At 41.5% G+C, this 23,712-nt stretch overlaps 1 protein-coding gene across 1 annotated transcript in view; it reads right to left on the reverse strand.

The window, feature by feature from the left end:
- The window catches only part of LOC127910876 (receptor-type tyrosine-protein phosphatase mu-like), a 688,506-nt gene that overhangs the window by 67,608 nt on the left and 597,186 nt on the right, over positions 1-23,712 (reverse strand). The window lies entirely within an intron of this gene.

Genomic DNA, 23,712 nt, shown 5'->3' on the forward strand with positions numbered 1-23,712 from the left:
TGATGTAATCATTAACTAGCTAACTTCCTATCAGCTAGCTCTCTTGATGTAATCATTAATTATCTAGCTAACTTCCTATCAGCTAGCTCTCTTGATGTAATCATTAATTAACTAGCAAACTTCCTATCAGCTAGCTCTCTTGATGTAATCATTAACTAGCTAACTTCCTATCAGCTAGCTCTCTTGATGTAATCATTAATTATCTAGCTAACTTCCTATCAGCTAGCTCTCTTGATGTAATCATTAATTATCTAGCTAACTTCCTATCAGCTAGCTCTCTTGATGTAATCATTGTAAATGAATAACACAGTCTCCAAATGCATTTAGTAGATAACAGCCAGAGAAGAGGGTGACATTGCAGCTCCAGCTGTCAGTAAATGGACAGTGTAGACTAGTGGACAGGGCAGGTCATATTGAGGGAGGACATTAGGAAGAGATTCTACAGTTCCAGTCCCTAGAGGGGAAAACTTTGAAGAGCGAGAGATAATAGCAAAATATTATTCAGTGCTAATTTTAGAAGAATGAAGCCTGTTTTCTTTGTGATGTTTTCTGTCTGTTCTATCTCAAGGCCATCAGACTGCTAAACAGCCACCACTAACTCAGAGAGGCTGCTGCCTACATTGATACCCAATCACTAGCCATTTTAATAAATGGTCACTTTAATGCCACTTTAAATAATGCCACTTTAATAATGTTTACATTTCTTACATTACTCATATCACATGAATATACTGTATTTTATACCATCTATGGCACCTTGCCTCTGCCGCTCGGCCATCGCTCATCCATATATTTATATGTACATATTCTCATTCAACCCCTTTAGACTTGTGTGTATTAGGTAGTTGTTGGGGAATTGTTAGATTACTTGTTAGATATTACTGCATGGTCGGAACTAGAAGCACAAGCATTTTGCTACACTCCCATTAACATCTGTTATCCATGTGTATGTGACAAATAACATTTTATTTTATTTGTCCTCAGATATGAAAATCTTTAAAAGCCTGTTTGTAGATGAAAAGAGAGGTCCCAATGAAAGTCACAAGAGACTAACAGTTTATCCTATATCCCATGGGTTATATGTGTAGGTCTACCTATGTTAGGGTTATGTTGTATACAAATGTTGTATACAAAAATACAGTTAAACATCACACGCAATGTATAAACATATTACAATTGGAGCTGAAATAGAAGTCTCCTCAGCCAGTAGATCTATTACTGGGCTGGAATAGAAGTCTGCTCCTCCAGTAGATCTATTACTGGGCTGGAATAGAAGTCTGCTCCTCCAGTAGATCTATTACTGGGCTGGAATAGAAGTCTGTTCCTCCAGTAGATCTATTACTGGGCTGGAATAGAAGTCTGTTCCTCCAGTAGATCTATTACTGGGCTGGAATAGAAGTCTGTTCCTCCAGTAGATCTATTACTAGGCTGGAATAGAAGTCTGTTCCTCCAGTAGATCTATTACTAGGCTGGAATAGAAGTCTGTTCCTCCAGTAGATCTATTACTGGGCTGGAATAGAAGTCTGCTCCTCCAGTAGATCTATTACTGGGCTGGAATAGAAGTCTGCTCCTCCAGTAGATCTATTACTGGGCTGGAATAGAAGTATGCTCCTCCAGTAGATCTATTACTGGGCTGGAATAGAAGTCTGTTCCTCCAGTAGATCTATTACTGGGCTGGAATAGAAGTCTGTTCCTCCAGTTGATCTATTACTGGGCTGGAATAGAAGTCTGCTCCTCCAGTAGATCTATTACTGGGCTGGAATAGAAATCTGTTCCTCCAGTTGATCTATTACTGGGCTGGAATAGAAGTCTGCTCCTCCAGTAGATCTATTACTGGGCTGGAATAGAAGTCTGCTCCCCCAGTAGATCTATTACTGGGCTGGAATAGAAGTCTGCTCCCCCAGTAGATCAAATCCCCCGAGCTGACAATGTAAAAATCTATCGTTCTGCCCCTCAACAGCCAGTTAACCCCACTGTTCCCAGGCCGTCATTGAAAATAAGAATTTGTTCTTAACTGATTTACCTAGTTAAATAAAGGTTAAAAAACAAGTTCATTTATCACTTCAAAATGTATAAAGAAAAGTGTTTAAATTTGCTTTAATTGTTAAAGTATTATTCTAACAGAACTAGTGTCAATGTTGATTAATCACATGTCACAATTCTGCAACGTGTACACACACACACACACACACACACACACACACACACACACACACACACACACACACACACACACACACACACACACACACACACACACACACACACACACACACACACAATTCTGGAATAAAGGAAGGGGATCTGTCTCTAGTGTGTCTGTGTTGTTCTCTAATGTGTCTGTGTTGTTCTCTAATGTGTCTGTGTTGTTCTCTAATGTGTCTGTGTTGTTCTCTAATGTGTCTGTGTTGTTCTCTAATGTGTCTGTGTTGTTCTCTAATGTGTCTGTGTTGTTCTCTAATGTGTCTGTGTTCCTGTGTTGTTCTCTAATGTGTCTGTGTTGTTCTCTAATGTGTCTGTGTTCCTGTGTCTGTGTTCCTGTGTTGTTCTCCAATGTGTCTGTGTTGTTCTCTAATGTGTCTGTGTTCCTGTGTCTGTGTTCCTGTGTTGTTTTCTCATGTGTCTGTGTTGTTCTCTAATGTGTCTGTGTTCCTGTGTTGTTCTCTAATGTGTCTGTGTTGTTCTCTAATGTGTCTGTGTTCCTGTGTCTGTGTTCCTGTGTTGTTCTCCAATGTGTCTGTGTTGTTCTCTAATGTGTCTGTGTTCCTGTGTCTGTGTTCCTGTGTTGTTTTCTCATGTGTCTGTGTTGTTCTCTAATGTGTCTGTGTTGTTCTCTAATGTGTCTGTGTTCCTGTGTCTGTGTTCCTGTGTTGTTCTCTAATGTGTCTGTGTTGTTCTCTAATGTGTCTGTGTTCCTGTGTCTGTGTTCCTGTGTCTGTGTTCCTGTGTCTGTGTTCCTGTGTTGTTCTCTAATGTGTCTGTGTTCCTGTGTCTGTGTTCCTGTGTCTGTGTTCCTGTGTCTGTGTTCCTGTGTTGTTCTCTAATGTGTCTGTGTTCCTGTGTTGTTCTCTAATGTGTCTGTGTTCCTGTGTTGTTCTCTAATGTGTCTGTGTTCCTGTGTCTGTGTTCCTGTGTTGTTCTCTAATGTGTCTGTGTTGTTCTCTAATGTGTCTGTGTTCCTGTGTTGTTCTCTAATGTGTCTGTGTTCCTGTGTTGTTCTCTAATGTGTCTGTGTTCCTGTGTTGTTCTCTAATGTGTCTGTGTTCCTGTGTCTGTGTTCCTGTGTCTGTGTTCCTGTGTCTGTGTTCCTGTGTTGTTCTCTAATGTGTCTGTGTTCCTGTGTCTGTGTTCCTGTGTTGTTATCTAATGTGTCTGTGTTCCTGTGTTATTATCTAATGTGTCTGTGTTCCTGTGTTGTTCTCTAATGTGTCTGTGTTCCTGTGTCTGTGTTCCTGTGTCTGTGTTCCTGTGTTGTTCTCTAATGTGTCTGTGTTCCTGTGTTGTTCTCTAATGTGTCTGTGTTCCTGTGTTGTTCTCTAATGTGTCTGTGTTGTTCTCTAATGTGTCTGTGTTCCTGTGTTATTCTCTAATGTGTCTGGTGTCCTGGTGATAATGTGTTGTAATAAACCTGATGAGGGTGTGACCTGCATCATGATGATTAAATCTCTAGTGATGAGACTCTGATCGAACGACAGGTGTTCACCTGACATCACCTTCACGCACCCACACACACACACACACACACACACACACACACACACACACACACACACACACACACACACACACACACACACACACACACACACACACACACACACACACACACACACACACACACTCCATCCATCTTCCCATCAATTTTAACCATCTTCCCTGTCCCTGCTGAAGAAAAGCAGGCCCAAACCATGATGCTGCCACCACCATGTTTGACAGTGGGGATGGTGTGTTCAGGGTGATGAGCTGTGTTGCTTTTACGCCAAACATAACGTTTTGCATTGTTGCCAAAAAGTTCAATTTTGGTTTCATCTGACCAGAGCACCTTCTTCCACATGTTTGGTGTGTCTCCCAGGTGGCTTGCGGCAAACTTTAAACAACACTTTTTATGGATATCTTTAAGAAATGGCTTTCTTCTTGCCACTCTTCCATAAATGCCAGATTTGTGCAATATACGACTGATTGTTGTCCTATGGACAGAGTCTCCCACCTCAGCTGTAGATCTCTGCAGTTCATCCAGAGTGATCATGGGCCTCTTGGCTGCATCTCTGATCAGTCTTCTCCTTGTATGAGCTGAAAGTTTAGAGGGACGGCCAGGTCTTGGTAGATTTGCAGTGGTCTGATACTCCTTCCATTTCAATATTATCGCTTGCACAGTGCTCCTTGGGATGTTTAAAACTTGGGAAATGTTTTTGTATCCAAATCCGGCTTTAAACTTCTTCACAACAGTATCTCTGACCTGCCTGGTGTGTTCCTTGTTCTTCATGATGCTCTCTGCGCTTTTAACGGACCTCTGAGACTATCACAGTGCAGGTGCATTTATACGGAGACTTGATTACACACAGGTGGATTGTATTTATCATCATTAGTCATTTAGGTCAACATTGGATCATTCAGAGATCCTCACTGAACTTCTGGAGAGAGTTTGCTGCACTGAAAGTAAAGGGGCTGAATAATTTTGCACGCCCAATTTTTCAGTTTTTGATTTGTTAAAAAAGTTTGAAATATCCAAAAAATGTCGTTCCACTTCATGATTGTGTCCCACTTGTTGTTGATTCTTCACAAAAAAATACAGTTTTATATCTTTATGTTTGAAGCCTGAAATGTGGCAAAAGGTCGCAAAGTTCAAGGGGGGCGAATACTTTCGCAAGGCACTGTATATAATACATCAGAAGCCATGCTCTTACATGCTTATATAAAGTTATACTGTTGGTTTACCGTAGGTTACCCACGATGTTTAGGAAAAAGTCATGTTGAAAAGATATATCTACAGCTTGTCATTTTATCTCATCCTGTACTGGGGTTTCCTCGTCCTTTCTGTGTCAGCCCCCTGAGCCAGTCTGCAAGTGTCACTCGCTCATTAAACCACAATCTAAAAGTGTTCCTTGGTTTCCATCTTGCAGAGTGAAGCCCAGGTGTACTTCTCAGGTGTACAACCATGTGCAGTGTCACTGAGTAGAGTAGACAGTCTCTGTCTGGGGCTGTTTATTCTCTCTCTCTCTCTCTCTCTCTCTCTCTCTCTCTCTCTCTGTCCCTCCCTCCCTCCCTCCCTCCCTCCCTCCCTCCCTGTCTTTTAAATTCTCTCCCACCTTCCTTTCTCTCTCTCTCTCCCTCTTTCCCTCCTGTCAGTGAGTGAGGATGATGATGAATTATAAAGGACCTGCTCTACCAGATGTCTTCACACTGATTCACACTTCCTGCTCTAGCCAGACAAAGGGAGAATTCACTTCTAGCTAGACGAGGGGAGAATTCAATTCTAGCTAGACGAGGGGGGAGAAGTCACTTCTAGCCAGACAAAGGGAGAATTCAATTCTAGCTAGACGAGGGGGGAGAAGTCACTTCTAGCTAGACGAGGGGAGAAGTCACTTCTAGCTAGACGAGGGGAGAGAAGTCACTTCTAGCCAGATGAGGAGAGAGAAGTCACTTCTAGCTAGACGAGGAGAGAGAAGTAACTTCTAGCTAGACGAGGGGAGAAGTCACTTCTAGCCAGACAAAGGGAGAATTCAATTCTAGCTAGACGAGGGAGAGAAGTCACTTCTAGCCAGATGAGGGAGAAGTAAGCTTCACTAGCTAGATGAGGGGAGAAGTCACTTCTAGCTAGACGAGGGGAGAAGTCACTTCTAGCTAGATGAGGGAGAAGTCACTTCTCGCTAGACGAGGAGAGAAGTCACTTCTAGCTAGACGAGGGAGAGAAGTCACTTCTAGCTAGACGAGGGAGAGAAGTCACTTCTAGCTAGACGAGGGGAGAGAAGTCACTTCTAGCCAGACGAGGGGAGAGAAGTCACTTCTAGCTAGACGAGGGGAGAAGTCACTTCTAGCTAGATGAGGGGAGAGAAGTCACTTCTAGCTAGATGAGGGGAGAAGTAACTTCTAGCTAGATGAGGGGAGAAGTCACTTCTAGCCAGACAAAGGGAGAATTCAATTCTAGCTAGACGAGGGGAGAAGTCACTTCTAGCCAGATGAGGGGAGAAGTAACTTCTAGCTAGATGAGGGGAGAAGTCACTTCTAGCTAGACGAGGGGGAGAAGTCACTTCTAGCTAGATGAGGGAGAGAAGTCACTTCTCGCTAGACGAGGAGAAGTCACTTCTCGCTAGACGAGGAGAGAAGTCACTTCTAGCTAGACGAGGGAGAGAAGTCACTTCTAGCTAGACGAGGGGAGAAGTCACTTCTAGCTAGACGAGGGGAGAGAAGTCACTTCTAGCCAGATGAGGAGAGAGAAGTCACTTCTAGCTAGACGAGGAGAGAGAAGTAACTTCTAGCTAGACGAGGGGAGAAGTCACTTCTAGCTAGACGAGGGAGAGAAGTCACTTCTAGCTAGACGAGGGGAGAGAAGTCACTTCTAGCCAGACGAGAGGAGAGAAGTCACTTCTAGCCAGACGAGGGGAGAGAAGTCACTTCTAGCTAGATGAGGGGAGAATTCACTTCTAGCTAGACGAGGGGGGAGAAGTCACTTCTCGCTAGACGAGGGAGAGAAGTCACTTCTAGCTAGACGAGGGAGAGAAGTCACTTCTAGCTAGATGAGGGAGAGAAGTCACTTCTAGCTAGATGAGGGAGAGAGAAGTAACTTCTAGCTAGATGAGGGGAGAAGTCACTTCTAGCTAGACGAGGGGGAGAAGTCACTTCTAGCTAGATGAGGGAGAAGTCACTTCTCGCTAGACGAGGAGAAGTCACTTCTCGCTAGACGAGGGAGAGAAGTCACTTCTAGCTAGACGAGGGAGAGAAGTCACTTCTAGCTAGACGAGGGGGAGAGAAGTCACTTCTAGCCAGACGAGGGAGAGAAGTCACTTCTAGCTAGACGAGGGGAGAAGTCACTTCTAGCTAGATGAGGGGAGAAGTCACTTCTCGCTAGACGAGGGAGAGAAGTCACTTCTAGCTAGACGAGGGAGTGAAGTCACTTCTAGCTAGACGAGGGGAGAGAAGTCACTTCTAGCCAGACGAGAGGAGAGAAGTCACTTCTAGCCAGACGAGGGGAGAGAAGTCACTTCTAGCTAGATGAGGGGAGAATTCACTTCTAGCTAGACGAGGGGGGAGAAGTCACTTCTCGCTAGACGAGGGAGAGAAGTCACTTCTAGCTAGACGAGGGAGAGAAGTCACTTCTAGCTAGACGAGGGGAGAGAAGTCACTTCTAGCTAGATGAGAGGAGAGAAGTCCCTTCTAGCCAGACGAGGGGAGAGAAGTCACTTCTAGCTAGATGAGGGGAGAAGTCACTTCTCGCTAGACGAGGGAGAGAAGTCACTAGTGTGTATATAATGTGTGTATAATTTGTGAATGAAATTTTGAATTAATGAATCATTTAAAAAAAAAAGTCCCGTATAGGATTAATTGACACATAAACAAACATTACAATAATTCACTGTGGTAATTCAATGATAATTCTTGTTCCGGTGTTCTCTGCATTGCACATCGCATAAAGAGTGAAACAATTTAAGGTAAAAATCAATACATTATAGTTAACAAGGTTATCCAATCAATAATTATATCCCTAGAGCAGTAAAAGAATATACATTTTTAAAATATTTTTTATTTATTTAACCTCTATTTAAATTGGCAAGTCAGTTTTAAGAACAAATTCGTATTTACAATGATGGCTTACTGGGGAACAGTGGGTTAACTGCCTTGCTCAGAGAAAGAATTACAGATTTTTACATTTTCAGCTCGGGGATTAGATGTGTTTCAATACTCAGAGACAATATCCCTGATCTGACCTGTTTCAATACTCAGAGACAATATCCCTGATCTGACCTGTTTCAATACTCAGAGACAATATCCCTGATCTGACCTGTTTCAATACTCAGAGACAATATCCCTGATCTGACCTGTTTCAATACTCAGAGACAATATCCCTGATCTGACCCGTTTCAATACTCAGAGACAATATCCCTGATCTGACCTGTTTCAATACTCAGAGACAATATCCCTGATCAGAATACTCAGACAATATCCCTGATCTGACCCGTTTCAATACTCAGAGACAATATCCCTGATCTGACCTGTTTCAATACTCAGAGACAATATCCCTGATCTGACCTGTTTCAATACTCAGAGACAATATCCCTGATCTGACCCGTTTCAATACTCAGAGACAATATCCCTGATCTGACCCGTTTCAATACTCAGAGACAATATCCCTGATCTGACCTGTTTCAATACTCAGAGACAATATCCCTGATCTGACCTGTTTCAATACTCAGAGACAATATCCCTGATCTGACCCGTTTCAATACTCAGAGACAATATCCCTGATCTGACCCGTTTCAATACTCAGAGACAATATCCCTGATCTGACCTGTTTCAATACTCAGAGACAATATCCCTGATCTGACCCGTTTCAATACTCAGAGACAATATCCCTGATCTGACCTGTTTCAATACTCAGAGACAATATCCCTGATCTGACCTGTTTCAATACTCAGAGACAATATCCCTGATCTGACCTGTTTATCCCTGATCTGACCTGTTTCAATACTCAGAGACAATATCCCTGATCTGACCTGTTTCAATACTCAGAGACAATATCCCTGATCTGACCTGTTTCAATACTCAGAGACAATATCCCTGATCTGACCTGTTTCAATACTCAGAGACAATATCCCTGATCTGACCTGTTTCAATACTCAGAGACAATATCCCTGATCTGACCTGTTTCAATACTCAGAGACAAATCCCTGATCCCTGAGACAATATCCCTGACCCGTTTCAATACCCTGAGAGACAATATCCCTGATCTGACCTGTTTCAATACTCAGAGACAATATCCCTCTGACCTGTTTCAATACTCAGAGACAATATCCCTGATCTGACCTGTTTCAATACTCAGAGACAATATCCCTGATCTGACCTGTTTCAATACTCAGAGACAATATCCCTGATCTGACCTGTTTCAATACTCAGAGACAATATCCCTGATCTGACCTGTTTCAATACTCAGAGACAATATCCCTGATCTGACCTGTTTCAATACTCAGAGACAATATCCCTGATCTGACCTGTTTCAATACTCAGAGACAATATCCCTGATCTGACCTGTTTCAATACTCAGAGACAATATCCCTGATCTGACCTGTTTCAATACTCAGAGACAATATCCCTGATCTGACCTGTTTCAATACCCTGATCTGACCTGTTTCAATACTCAGAGACAATATCCCTGATCTGACCTGTTTCAATACTCAGAGACAATATCCCTGATCTGACCTGTTTCAATACTCAGAGACAATATCCCTGATCTGACCTGTTTCAATACTCAGAGACAATATCCCTGATCTGACCTGTTTCAATACTCAGAGACAATATCCCTGATCTGACCTGTTTCAATACTCAGAGACAATATCCCTGATCTGACCTGTTTCAATACTCAGAGACAATATCCCTGATCTGACCTGTTTCAATACTCAGAGACAATATCCCTGATCTGACCTGTTTCAATACTCAGAGACAATATCCCTGATCTGACCTGTTTCAATACTCAGAGACAATATCCCTGATCTGACCTGTTTCAATACTCAGAGACAATATCCCTGATCTGACCTGTTTCAATACTCAGAGACAATATCCCTGATCTGACCTGTTTCAATACTCAGAGACAATATCCCTGATCTGACCTGTTTCAATACTCAGAGACAATATCCCTGATCTGACCTGTTTCAATACTCAGAGACAATATCCCTGACCTGTTTCATCTGACCTCCCTGATCTGACCTGTTTCAATACTCAGAGACAATATCCCTGATCTGACCTGTTTCAATACTCAGAGACAATATCCCTGATCTGACCTGTTTCAATACTCAGAGACAATATCCCTGATCTGACCTGTTTCAATACTCAGAGACAATATCCCTGATCTGACCTGTTTCAATACTCAGAGACAATATCCCTGATCTGACCTGTTTCAATACTCAGAGACAATATCCCTGATCTCAGAGACAATATCCTGAATACTCAGAGACAATATCCCTGATCTGACCTGTTTCAATACTCAGAGACAATATCCCTGATCTGACCTGTTTCAATACTCAGAGACAATATCCCTGATCTGACCTGTTTCAATACTCAGAGACAATATCCCTGATCTGACCTGTTTCAATACTCAGAGACAATATCCCTGATCTGACCTGTTTCAATACTCAGAGACAATATCCCTGATCTGACCTGTTTCAATACTCAGAGACAATATCCCTGATCTGACCTGTTTCAACACTCAGAGACAATATCCCTGATCTGACCTGTTTCAATACTCAGAGACAATATCCCTGATCTGACCTGTTTCAATACTCAGAGACAATATCCCTGATCTGACCTGTTTCAATACTCAGAGACAATATCCCTGATCTGACCTGTTTCAATACTCAGAGACAATATCCCTGATCTGACCTGTTTCAATACTCAGAGACAATATCCCTGATCTGACCCGTTTCAATACTCAGAGACAATATCCCTGATCTGACCTGTTTCAATACTATCCCTGAGAGACAATATCCCTGATCTGACCTGTTTCAATACTCAGAGACAATATCCCTGATCTGACCTGTTTCAATACTCAGAGACAATATCCCTGATCTGACCTGTTTCAATACTCAGAGACAATATCCCTGATCTGACCCGTTATCCCTGATCTGACCTCAGAGACAATATCCCTGATCTGACCTGTTTCAATACTCAGAGACAATATCCCTGATCTGACCTGTTTCAATACTCAGAGACAATATCCCTGATCTGACCTGTTTCAATCTGAATATCCCTGATCTGACCTGTTTCAATACTCAGAGACAATATCCCTGATCTGACCTGTTTCAATACTCAGAGACAATATCCCTGATCTGACCTGTTTCAATACTCAGAGACAATATCCCTGATCTGACCCCTGTTGACCTCAATACTCAGAGACAATATCCCTGATCTGACCTGTTTCAATACTCAGAGACAATATCCCTGATCTGACCTGTTTCAATACTCAGAGACAATATCCCTGATCTGACCTGTTTCAATACTCAGAGACAATATCCCTGATCTGACCTGTTTCAATACTCAGAGACAATATCCCTGATCTGACCTGTTTCAATACTCAGAGACAATATCCCTGATCTGACCTGTTTCAATACTCAGAGACAATATCCCTGATCTGACCTGTTTCAATACTCAGAGACAATATCCCTGATCTGACCTGTTTCAATACTCAGAGACAATATCCCTGATCTGACCTGTTTCAATACTCAGAGACAATATCCCTGATCTGACCTGTTTCAATACTCAGAGACAATATCCCTGATCTGACCTGTTTCAATACTCAGAGACAATATCCCTGATCTGACCTGTTTCAATACTCAGAGACAATATCCCTGATCTGACCTGTTTCAATACTCAGAGACAAATATCCCTGATCTGACCTGTTTCAATACTCAGAGACAATATCCCTGATCTGACCTGTTTCAATACTCAGAGACAATATCCCTGATCTGACCTGTTTCAATACTCAGAGACAATATCCCTGATCTGACCTGTTTCAATACTCAGAGACAATATCCCTGATCTGACCTGTTTCAATCTGAGACAATATCCCTGATCTGACCTGTTTCAATACTCAGAGACAATATCCCTGATCTGACCTGTTTCAATACTCAGAGACAATATCCCTGATCTGACCAATACTCAGTTTCCTGATACTCAGAGACAATATCCCTGATCTGACCTGTTTCAATACTCAGAGACAATATCCCTGATCTGACCTGTTTCAATACTCAGAGACAATATCCCTGATCTGACCTGTTTCAATACTCAGAGACAATATCCCTGATCTGACCTGTTTCAATACTCAGAGACAATATCCCTGATCTGAGACAATATCCCTGATCTGACCTGTTTCAATACTCAGAGACAATATCCCTGATCTGACCTGTTTCAATACTCAGAGACAATATCCCTGATCTGACCTGTTTCAATACTCAGAGACAATATCCCTGATCTGACCTGTTTCAATACTCAGAGACAATATCCCTGATCTGACCTGTTTCAATACTCAGAGACAATATCCCTGATCTGACCTGTTTCAATACTCAGAGACAATATCCCTGATCTGACCTGTTTCAATACTCAGAGACAATATCCCTGATCTGACCTGTTTCAGAGACAATATCCCTGATCTGACCTGTTTCAATGAGACAATATCCCTGATTGACCTGTTTCAATACTCAGAGACAATATCCCTGATCTGACCTGTTTCAATACTCAGAGACAATATCCCTGATCTGACCTGTTTCAATACTCAGAGACAATATCCCTGATCTGACCTGTTTCAATACTCAGAGACAATATCCCTGATCTGACCTGTTTCAATACTCAGAGACAATATCCCTGATCTGACCTGTTTCAATACTCAGAGACAATATCCCTGATCTGACCTGTTTCAATACTCAGAGACAATATCCCTGATCTGACCTGTTTCAATACTCAGAGACAATATCCCTGATCTGACCTGTTTCAATACTCAGAGACAATATCCCTGATCTGACCTGTTTCAATACTCAGAGACAATATCCCTGATCTGACCTGTTTCAATACTCAGAGACAATATCCCTGATCTGACCTGTTTCAATACTCAGAGACAATATCCCTGATCTGACCTGTTTACTCAGAGACAATATCCCTGATCTGACCCGTTTCAGAGACAATATCCCTGATCTGACCTGTTTCAATACTCAGAGACAATATCCCTGATCTGACCTGTTTCAATACTCAGAGACAATATCCCTGATCTGACCTGTTTCAATACTCAGAGACAATATCCCTGATCTGACCTGTTTCAGACAATATCCCTGATCTGACCTGTTTCAATACTCAGAGACAATATCCCTGATCTGACCTGTTTCAATACTCATCTGACCTGACAATATCCCTGACAATATCCCTGAGACAGAGACAATATCCCTGATCTGACCTGTTTCAATACTCAGAGACAATATCCCTGATCTGACCTGTTTCAATACTCAGAGACAATATCCCTGATCTGACCTGTTTCAATACTCAGAGACAATATCCCTGATCTGACCTGTTTCAATACTCAGAGACAATATCCCTGATCTGACCTGTTTCAATACTCAGAGACAATATCCCTGATCTGACCTGTTTCAATACTCAGAGACAATATCCCTGATCTGACCTGTTTCAATACTCAGAGACAATATCCCTGATTTCTGACCTGTTTCAATACTCAGAGACAATATCCCTGATCTGACCTGTTTCAATACTCAGAGACAATATCCCTGATCTGACCTGTTTCAATACTCAGAGACAATATCCCTGATCTGACCTGAATACCAGAGACAATATCCCTGATCTGACCTGTTTCAACACTCAGAGACAATATCCCTGATCTGACCTGTTTCAATACTCAGAGACAATATCCCTGATCTGACCTGTTTCAATACTCAGAGACAATATCCCTGATCTGACCTGTTTCAATACTCAGAGACAATATCCCTGATCTGACCTGTTTCAATACTCAGAGACAATATCCCTGATCTGACCTGTTTCAATACTCAGAGACAATATCCCTGATCTGACCTGTTTCAATACTCAGAGACAATATCCCTGATCTGACCTGTTTCAATACTCAGAGACAATATCCCTGATCTGACCTGTTTCAATACTCAGAGACAATATCCCTGATCTGAGACAATATCCCTGTTCTGACCTGTTTCAATACTCAGAGACAATATCCCTGATCTGACCTGTTTCAATACTCAGAGACAATATCCCTGATCTGACCTGTTTCAATACTCAGAGACAATATCCCTGATCTGACCTGTTTCAATACTCAGAGACAATATCCCTGATCTGACCTGTTTCAATACTCAGAGACAATATCCCTGATCTGACCTGTTTCAATACTCAGAGACAATATCCCTGATCTGACCTGTTTCAATACTCAGAGACAATATCCCTGATCTGACCTGTTTCAATACTCAGAGACAATATCCCTGATCTGACCTGTTTCAATACTCAGAGACAATATCCCTGATCTGACCTGTTTCAATACTCAGAGACAATATCCCTGATCTGACCTGTTTCAATACTCAGAGACAATATCCCTGATCTGACCTGTTTCAATACTCCCTGAGAGACAATATCCCTGATCTGACCTGTTTCAATACTCAGAGACAATATCCCTGATCTGACCTGTTTCAATACTCAGAGACAATATCCCTGATCTGACCTGTTTCAATACTCAGAGACAATATCCCTGATCTGACCTGTTTCAATACTCAGAGACAATATCCCTGATCTGACCTGTTTCAATACTCAGAGACAATATCCCTGATCTGACCTGTTTCAATACTCAGAGACAATATCCCTGATCTGACCTGTTTCAATACTCAGAGACAATATCCCTGATCTGACCTGTTTCAATACTCAGAGACAATATCCCTGATCTGACCTGTTTCAATACTCAGAGACAATATCCCTGATCTGACCTGTTTCAATACTCAGAGACAATATCCCTGATCTGACCTGTTTCAATACTCAGAGACAATATCCCTGATCTGACCTGTTTCAATACTCAGAGACAATATCCCTGATCTGACCTGTTTCAATACTCAGAGACAATATCCCTGATCTGACCTGTTTCAATACTCAGAGACAATATCCCTGATCTTCAATACTCAGACAATATCCTGTCTGACCTGTTCAATACTCAGAGACAATATCCCTGATCTGACCTGTTTCAACACTCAGAGACAATATCCCTGATCTGACCTGTTTCAACACTCAGAGACAATATCCCTGATCTGACCTGTTTCAATACTCAGAGACAATATCCCTGATCTGACCTGTTTCAATACTCAGAGACAATATCCCTGATCTGACCTGTTTCAACACTCAGAGACAATATCCCTGATCTGACCTGTTTCAACACCCTGATCAGAGACAATATCCCTGATCTGACCTGTTTCAACACTCAGAGACAATATCCCTGATCTGACCTGTTTCAATACTCAGAGACAATATCCCTGATTTCAACTGACCCCTGTTTCAATACTCAGAGACAATATCCCTGATCTGACCTGTTTCCCTGATACTCAGAGACAATATCCCTGATCTGACCTGTTTCAATACTCAGAGACAATATCCCTGATCTGACCTGTTTCAATACTCAGAGACAATATCCCTGATCTGACCTGTTTCAATACTCAGAGACAATATCCCTGATCTGACCTGTTTCAATACTCAGAGACAATATCCCTGATCTGATCTGACCTGTTTCCTGATCTGACCTGTTTCAGAGACAATATCCCTGATCTGACCTGTTTCAATACAGTCAGAGACAACGTATCCTTTGCTGTTTGTGTTTTTGAGATGCCTCTTAGCACCCCACACTCCCGCTGACTGGTCCAGAACAGGACAGACTGTCCCTGTTGCTGTGTTTTTGAGATGCCTCTAGCACCCCACACTCCCGCTGACTGGTCCAGAACAGGACAGACTATCCTGTTGTGTTTTTGAGATGCCTTTCAACACTCCTCTGACTGAGAACAGGACAGACTGTTGCTGCTTGTGTTTTTGAGATGCCTCTTAGCACCCCACACTCCCGCTGACTGGTCCAGAACAGAGACAGACTGCTGTTTGTGCTTTTGAGATGCCTCTTAGCACCCCACACTCCCGCTGACTGGTCCAGAACAGGACAGACTGTTGCTGTTTGTGTTTTTGAGATGCCTCTTAGCACCCCACACTCCTCTGACTGGTCCAGAACAGGACAGACTGTTGCTGTTTTGTTTTTGAGATGCCTCTTAGCACCCCACACTCCCGCTGACTGGTCCAGAACAGGACAGACTGTTGCTGTTTGTGTTTTTGAGATGCCTCTTAGCACCCCACACTCCTCTGACTGGTCCAGAACAGGACAGACTGTTGCTGTTTTTGTTTTTGAGATGCCTCTTAGCACCCCACACTCCCGCTGACTGGTCCAGAACAGGACAGACTGTTGCTGTTTTTGTTTTTGAGATGCCTCTTAGCACCCCACACTCCCGCTGACTGGTCCAGAACAGGACAGACTGTTGCTGTTTTTGTTTTTGAGATGCCTCTTAGCACCCCACACTCCTCTGACTGGTCCAGAACAGGACAGACTGTTGCTGTTTGTGTTTTTGAGATGCCTCTTAGCACCCCACACTCCCGCTGACTGGTCCAGAACAGGACAGACTGTTGCTGTTTGTGTTTTTGAGATGCCTCTTAGCACCCCACACTCCCGCTGACTGGTCCAGAACAGGACAGACTGTTGCTGTTTTTGTGTTTTTGAGATGCCTCTTAGCACCCCACACTCCCTCTGACTGGTCCAGAACAGGACAGACTGTTGCAGTTTGGAATACGCAGCATAACCAATGTCTTTGAGTGTTTGTTCCTACAACTCCCCCAAGAGCTCTACTTCCTGAGTCAACCAGGTCAAATGTTCCGTATAGAAAAGGAATGTCTTCACCAAAACAAAACTGAAAAACACATCTTTTAGTACCCGGTTTTCTAAAATGCATCTGTGTTTTAGTCTGGTTGATCGTGAGTCTCCATCTTTAACACCAAGACATTATCTGTGTTTTAGTCTGGTTGATCGTGAGTCTCCATCTTTAACACCAAGACATTATCTGTGTTGTAGTCTGGTTGATCGTGAGTCTCCATCTTTAACACCAAGACATTATCTGTGTTTTAGTCTGGTTGATCATGAGTCTCCATCTTTAACACCAAGACATTATCTGTGTTTAGTCTGGTTGATCGTGAGTCTCCATCTTTAACACCAAGACATTATCTGTGTTGTAGTCTGGTTGAGAGTCTCCATCTTTAACACCAAGACATTATCTGTGTTTTAGTCTGGTTGATCATGAGTCTCCATCTTTAACACCAAGACATTATCTGTGTTTTAGTCTGGTTGATCATGAGTCTCCATCTTTAACACCAAGACATTATCTGTGTTTTAGTCTGGTTGATCATGAGTCTCCATCTTTAACACCAAGACATTATCTGTGTTTTAGTCTGGTTGATCATGAGTCTCCATCTTTAACACCAAGACATTATCTGTGTTTTAGTCTGGTTGATCATGAGTCTCCATCTTTAACACCAAGACATTATCTGTGTTTTAGTCTGGTTGATCGTGAGTCTCCATCTTTAACACCAAGACATTATCTGTGTTTTAGTCTGGTTGATCGTGAGTCTCCATCTTTAACACCAAGACATTATCTGTGTTTTAGTCTGGTTGATCATGAGTCTCCATCTTTAACACCAAGACATTATCTGTGTTTTAGTCTGGTTGAACATGAGTCTCTTTTACACCAAGACATTATCTGTGTTTTAGTCTGGTTGATCATGAGTCTCCATCTTTAACACCAAGACATTATCTGTGTTTTAGTCTGGTTGAACATGAGTCTCTTTTACACCAAGACATTATCTGTGTTTTAGTCTGGTTGATCATGAGTCTCCATCTTTAACACCAAGACATTATCTGTGTTTTAGTCTGGTTGAACATGAGTCTCTTTTACACCAAGACATTATCTGTGTTTTAGTCTGGTTGATCACTCCATCTTTTTACACCAAGTCATTCATTATCTGTGTTTTAGTCTGGTTGATCACGTCTCCATCTTTAACACCAAGACATTATCTGTGTTTTAGTCTGGTTGATCACGAGTCTCCATCTTTAACACCAAGACATTATCTGTGTTTTAGTCTGGTTGAACATGAGTCTCTTTTACACCAAGACATTATCTGTGTTTTAGTCTGGTTGATCGTGAGTCTCCATCTTTAACACCAAGACATTATCTGTGTTTTAGTCTGGTTGATCGTGAGTCTCCATCTTTAACACCAAAACATTATCTGTGTTTTAGTCTGGTTGATCGTGAGTCTCCATCTTTAACACTAACAAACTGCACATGATAACATGTTCTGCAGGCCTTGTTCAGTTTCTGACATCAAAATAATATCATCAACATATAAAATGATACTTAGCATTTCATCATCATATCTTACTCGAAATATTTAACATTTTAATTTATTTTGCCAAATCATTTATAAACAAAGCAAAAAAAAGTCTGTGATGAGGCGTCTCTTCGTTTTACACCCGAGGGTGTGGGAAACCAATCTGTACAAAATTAATTATCACGCACAGAAGCAATTGTTACTTTTGTAAAGAGACTGGAATGCGTGATGAAAATTTCCCATCAACCCCCTTGTCTTTAACAAACTGTAGGCTAAAATAGCCCTATTTACAAAATCAAAAGCTTTCTGGAAATCAAAAGTAGGCTTCTCTTCGTGTAAATCTATTTCAGATGATTGTACAAACCGAGAAGAAATGATCTGTACAGACTCTGAATTTACCGAAATAATTTTGTTCTTCCTCCAGAATCTTTTGGTCCTCCAAAACGGTCATCAGCCTATTGTTGAGGATGGACGAACATCATTTATAAACCGTACATAAACGTACAAATCTATCTTTCAGTGGCACTCTCGAGTCATTAAAAGGTTTGGGAATGGGATTCATTATAGATTTACACCAAGTGGAGGGCAGTATACTGTACTCAATCATTATAGATTTACACCAAGTGGAGGGCAGTATACTGTACTCAATCATTATAGATTTATACCAAGTGGAGGGCAGTATACTGTACTCAATCATTATAGATTTACACCAAGTGGAGGGCAGTATACTGGACTCAATCATTATAGATTTATACCAAGTGGAGGGCAGTATACTGTACTCAATCATTATAGATTTACACCAAGTGGAGGGCAGTATACTGTACTCAATCACTATAGATTTATACCAAGTGGAGGGCAGTATACTGGACTCAATCACTATAGATTTATACCAAGTGGAGGGCAGTATACTGTACTCAATCATTATAGATTTATACCAAGTGGAGGGCAGTATACTGTACTCAATCATTATAGATTTATACCAAGTGGAGGGCAGTATACTGTACTCAATCATTATAGATTTACACCAAGTGGAGGGCAGTATACTGTACTCAATCACTATAGATTTATACCAAGTGGAGGGCAGTATACTGTACTCAATCACTATAGATTTATACCAAGTGGAGGGCAGTATACTGTACTCAATCATTATAGATTTATACCAAGTGGAGGGCAGTATACTGTACTCAATCATTATAGATTTACACCAAGCGGACGGCAGTATACTGTACTCAATCCAAGTGCACGGCAGTATACTGTACTCAATCCAAGTGGATGGCAGTACACTGTACTCAATCACTATAGATTTACACCAAGTGGATGGCAGTACACTGTACTCAATCACTATAGATTTACACCAAGTGGATGGCAGTACACTGTACTCAAAAACACATGATGAGCAAATCATACAGGACGTCAATTAATTTAGTGAATTTTAAATCCTCATTAGGCAGTTAATCAATACCAAACGCTTTCCCATTTTGTGCAGCTTCAATCACCTTCGTAACGTCTGTCACATTTAACTCCTCCTTAACTTAACTTCTTACCTTCTCCTCATTTAAACACGGGTTACATATTTAAGAGTGTTCTAACGTAGTGTTTTCCAGTTTAGTTCTCAGTGAACATATGTCTTTACAAACCCCCCCCACCACTCTTTCCTGACTTCTATTTTCTCATGGCGTTTTGGTCGTCTGGTTTGCTTTCTGTAAACTTCCCTGTAAATGTCCTGTAAACTTCCTGTAAACGTCCGGTAAACCTCCTGTAAACTTCCTGTAAACGTTCTGAAAATGTCCTGTAAACGTCCTGTAAACGTCCTGTAAACATCCTGTAAACTTCCTGTAAACATCCTGTAAACGTCCTGTAAACTTCCTGTAAACTTATTGTAAACTTTCTGTAAACTGGGGAGTGTATTTTATATTCGTATATCCCCCCCATTTCTGAATATATAATATCACAACATTTGTCATACCACACATCTAAATCAAATGTTGTTTCTTGGCATCTTCGCAGAGTTTCGATGAGCTCCAACAGACCTCTACATGCCATTTCAGAACACAGAAAGTCATTTGGCACATTTCTTGTGTGTATAATGTGTGTATATTGTGTATATAATGTATGTATATTATGTGTATAATGTGTGTATATTGTGTGTATAATGGGTGTATATTGTGTGTATATTGTGTGTATAATGTGAATATAATGTGTGTATAATGAGTGTATATGTGTAGAGTTAAAGTATGTTAATTGAGACACTGAGGAGGTGAAGAGTTCTACCATGTTAATTGAGGACGTGGAGAGTTCTACCATGTTAATTGAGGAGGTGGAGAGTTCTACCATGTTAATTGAGGAGGTGGAGAGTTCTACCATGTTAATTGAGGAGGTGGAGAGTTCTACTATGTTAATTGAGGAGGTGGAGAGTTCTACCATGTTAATTGAGGAGGTGGAGAGTTCTACCATGCTAATTGAGGAGGTGGAGGGTCCTACCATGTTAATTGAGGAGGTGGAGAGTTCTACTATGTTAATTGAGGAGGTGGAGAGTTCTACCATGTTAATTGAGGAGGTGGAGAGTTCTACCATGTTAATTGAGGAGGTGGAGAGTTCGACCATGCTAATTGAGGAGGTAGAGAGTTCTACTATGCTAATTGAGGAGGTGGAGAGTTATACCATGCTAATTGAGGAGGTGGAGGGTTCTACCATGTTAATTGAGGAGGTGGAGAGTTCTACCATGTTAATTGAGGAGGTGGAGAGTTCTACCATGTTAATTGAGGAGGTGGAGGGTTCTACCATGTTAATTGTTCTGTTGGCCAGATTAACACTAGGAGCCTCTTCACTGTGACTGTTGGCCAGATTAACACTAGGAGCCTCTTCACTGTGACTGTTGGCCAGATTAACACTAGGAGCCTCTTCACTGTGACTGTTGGCCAGATTAACACTAGGAGCCTCTTCACTGTGACTGTTGGCCAGATTAACACTAGGAGCCTTTTCACTGTGACTGTTGGCCAGATTAACAGAGGACCAGATCTAATGTTATAGAAGAGAGGACCAGAACAGTAGTCTGTTATAGAAGAGAGGACCAGAACAGTAGTCTAATGTTATAGAAGAGAGGACCAGAACAGTAGTCTGTTATAGAAGAGAGGACCAGAACAGTAGTCTGTTATAGAAGAGAGGACCAGAACAGTAGTCTGTTATAGAAGAGAGGACCAGAACAGTAGTCTAATGTTATAGAAGAGAGGACCAGAACAGTAGTCTGTTATAGAAGAGAGGACCAGAACAGTAGTCTGTTATAGAAGAGAGGACCAGAACAGTAGTCTAATGTTATAGAAGAGAGGACCAGAACAGTAGTCTAATGTTATAGAAGAGAGGACCAGAACAGTAGTCTAATGGTATAGAAGAGAGGACCAGAACAGTAGTCTGTTATAGAAGAGAGGACCAGAACAGTAGTCTGTTATAGAAGAGAGGACCAGAACAGTAGTCTAATGTTATAGAAGAGAGGACCAGAACAGTAGTCTAATGTTATAGAAGAGAGGACCAGAACAGTAGTCTGTTATAGAAGAGAGGACCAGAACAGTAGTCTGTTATAGAAGAGAGGACCAGAACAGTAGTCTAATGGTATAGAAGAGAGGACCAGAACAGTAGTCTAATGTTATAGAAGAGAGGACCAGAACAGTAGTCTAATGTTATAGAAGAGAGGACCAGAACAGTAGTCTAATGTTATAGAAGAGAGGACCAGAACAGTAGTCTAATGTTATAGAAGAGAGGACCAGAACAGTAGTCTAATGTTATAGAAGAGAGGACCAGAACAGTAGTCTAATGTTATAGAAGAGAGGACCAGAACAGTAGTCTGTTATAGAAGAGAGGACCAGAACAGTAGTCTGTTATAGAAGAGAGGACCAGAACAGTAGTCTAATGTTATAGAAGAGAGGACCAGAACAGTAGTCTAATGTTATAGAAGAGAGGACCAGAACAGTAGTCTAATGTTATAGAAGAGAGGACCAGAACAGTAGTCTAATGTTATAGAAGAGAGGACCAGAACAGTAGTCTGTTATAGAAGAGAGGACCAGAACAGTAGTCTGTTATAGAAGAGAGGACCAGAACAGTAGTCTAATGTTATAGAAGAGAGGACCAGAACAGTAGTCTGTTATAGAAGAGAGGACCAGAACAGTAGTCTAATGTTATAGAAGAGAGGACCAGAACAGTAGTCTAATGTTATAGAAGAGAGGACCAGAACAGTAGTCTGTTATAGAAGAGAGGACCAGAACAGTAGTCTGTTATAGAAGAGAGGACCAGAACAGTAGTCTGTTATAGAAGAGAGGACCAGAACAGTAGTCTAATGTTATAGAAGAGAGGACCAGAACAGTAGTCTGTTATAGAAGAGAGGACCAGAACAGTAGTCTAATGTTATAGAAGAGAGGACCAGAACAGTAGTCTGTTATAGAAGAGAGGACCAGAACAGTAGTCTGTTATAGAAGAGAGGACCAGAACAGTAGTCTAATGTTATAGAAGAGAGGACCAGAACAGTAGTCTGTTATAGAAGAGAGGACCAGAACAGTAGTCTGTTATAGAAGAGAGGACCAGAACAGTAGTCTAATGTTATAGAAGAGAGGACCAGAACAGTAGTCTAATGTTATAGAAGAGAGGACCAGAACAGTAGACTGTTATAGAAGAGAGGCCCGGAACAGTAGTCTGTTATAGAAGAGAGGCCCAGAACAGTAATGTTTGGGAAAGATTAGGTGAAGTGTTAAAAGAGGCTGATAGCAGTGTGGTGTTGTATGTGATGATTGTGAGGCGCTATACACATTTAGACTGAGGAACAGGAGTGGAGAAATAGGATTTATTTCAGCATCTTGAGAGACTGTGAATGTGCAGTTAGGGACCGTATGTAAAGGTGCTGTTTTTATCAGCATCATAACAGCTGATAGTCTTTCAACCACAGTTAGGGACCGTATGTAAAGGTGCTGTTTTTATCAGCATCATAACAGCTGATAGTCTTTCAACCACAGTTAGGGACCGTATGTAAAGGTGTTGTCTTTATCAGCATCATAACAGCTGATAGTCTTTCAACCACAGTTAGGGACCGTATGTAAAGGTGTTGTCTTTATCAGCATCATAACAGCTGATAGTCTTTCAACCACAGTTAGGGACCGTATGTAAAGGTGTTGTCTTTATCAACATCATAACAGCTGATAGTCTTTCAACCACAGTTAGGGACCGTATGTAAAGGTGTTGTCTTTATCAACATCATAACAGCTGATAGTCTTTCAACCACAGTTAGGGACCGTATGTAAAGGTGTTGTCTTTATCAGCATCATAACAGCTGATAGTTTCTTCAGTCTTCGAGGGCAACATATAATGACAGCAGAGAAGCTGTATGTATCTAATTAGAGACAAGCTGACTAACAAATAGTTAACCAAAAGGTTGCATATTGTAAGCAGAAACAAAGCTGATCTGGATCAGGCAGAAAACTCCTCCCTGTCAACAAATCATTCAGCCTCCTCTGACTGATGTTTACAGCACATTTTCTATATTAGAAGTTCGGGCCTCAGATTATTACAGGCAGG

This window comes from Oncorhynchus keta, chromosome 23 (assembly GCF_023373465.1).
Source record: "Oncorhynchus keta strain PuntledgeMale-10-30-2019 chromosome 23, Oket_V2, whole genome shotgun sequence".
NCBI classification, from domain to species: Eukaryota; Metazoa; Chordata; class Actinopteri; order Salmoniformes; family Salmonidae; genus Oncorhynchus; species Oncorhynchus keta.